General features: G+C 46.4%; 1 pseudogene; it reads right to left on the bottom strand.

Moving 5' to 3' along the window:
* Nucleotides 1–377: 377 nt before the first annotated feature.
* Nucleotides 378–1,036, bottom strand: LOC101957963 (EEF1A lysine methyltransferase 2 pseudogene; annotated as a pseudogene).
* Between the last annotated feature and the right edge of the window lie 710 nt (nucleotides 1,037–1,746).

The raw sequence follows: 1,746 nt of genomic DNA, 5'->3' as shown, positions 1-1,746 counted from the left end.
AGAACCAAGGCTGAGGGCGTAAACGATGGCTCATGGTCACCAACCCAGCACCGACAGACGGCACAGAGTCTGTGGCTCACGGTGCGTGACCTAGTATGATGTCCAACTGCCACCTCCTGGTCGAGGGCTGTTTCCAGGCACTGTGATCACTTTTTTTCTTTTTTTGTAAATTTATTTACTTCTTTTAAGTTTTTAACTGTTTAGAGTTACAGGGGATTTTTTTTAAATCAAAAAGAAAAATATTTACATTTCAAATACAAAATATCTTAAATTACTGTTGGTTGCCTACAGGCTCATGATTCCTTTTTCATTTTTTTTTTTAACTATGCTGTGTAGCTTCTTTAAAAAAGCTACCTGAAATTGTCCTAGGAAAAGTCTCATTTCTGCAAGACCAGTGCTGCTACACTGTTTCCAGATCTGCTTCCAAAACTGAACTTGGGTGTCAGCAACTCTTCAAAAACTTTATATCCTTCACTGAATTCATTAGCAACTCTTCCTTGGTCCAATTACATGGAGTTATTAGGAAAAAACCTTTTACTCTTAACACCCCGGAGAGAGCTTTCACATACTGCTTCCTCTTCTCAACTGGATTGTCAGGATCAAGGCTGATGGCATCTTTAAAAGTTCCTTGATCAATACAAATATGAAATCCAGACAGCTTTGTGGAAAGATTCAAACAGTCTTCCACCTTCAAGTTAATGTTAGAAAGCTGGATTGCAGAAGGAGAATCATCAATTCCAGTAATATCAGAAAAACCAAATTTTGCAAGTTCAACCAGGAAAACACCATTTCCGGTTCCAATATCAAGCACGGAACATCCAGGGGAATCTTGTGTTTCTGCATCCACTTTATTAGTGGATTCATACTCTCTTCCCCAAACCAGACTTCCCCGTATCTCCATAATCTTGGAAAGTCTGCGGCTCTCTCTCATAGACAGCATCCCAATGCCCCTGGTCCCCAGTGCTGACGGGACCAAGCCATCCTTCGCGGAACTACCCTTTTGGGACCGCGCCGCCACAGCGCCGGCCGCTGCCATCAAGCCCTGTTATGACTTTTAACATAACATCCCTGAGCACTTGGAAACCTGGGGAGACTCAAGATGAGAGTTTCTTTCACAGCTCAAAAGAAAAACGGCCACGGTGTTGAGACACTTCAATTAAAGAAACACACGTTTCAGAATTGGCAGGTGGACATGGGTAGCACCTCGTGTGGCTTTCTTGGTGCTTGTAACTAGTAGGAAACGCTGTTTGATTTCTCACTTCATTTCAATCCCTGTAAAGAAACCAGAAGTAATTTAACTTTCTCAGTCTGGTTCTGAATGCCGATGGAGTCCACGTGGTTTCTCCCTCGTCGGTGGGTGGATATCTGGGTGCTTCTGTCTCACGGCTGCGTGACCACAGTGCACAAGTGTCTGAGATCCTGTGGTCACCGTTCCACACACGCCCAGGGCCAGAGTGGCCGGGTCCCGTGGTGATTCCGTTTCTCCTGTTCTGAGGACTGTTTTCCAGGTGCCGATGCCCAGGGACGCACAGCTCTGTGTCCTGGCAGAGGCTGCTCCTTTGGTGGCAGCCACCCTCAGGAGACCAGGTGGTGCCTGCTGGCTGCTGTACGGAAGGTGGCGCCCAGGGCCCACCATGCGGGAGGCACACACGCCCCTGAGTGTGCTCCTCCCTCTGGTGATCAGAGGTACTGAGCATCTGGGGTACTTGTTGGCCATTTGTTTATTTTCTTCAGAGAAATGTCTAT

Source organism: Ictidomys tridecemlineatus, chromosome 7 (assembly GCF_052094955.1).
Source record: "Ictidomys tridecemlineatus isolate mIctTri1 chromosome 7, mIctTri1.hap1, whole genome shotgun sequence".
NCBI lineage: Eukaryota > Metazoa > Chordata > Mammalia > Rodentia > Sciuridae > Ictidomys > Ictidomys tridecemlineatus.
This window is presented reverse-complemented; position numbering and strand designations above follow the sequence as displayed.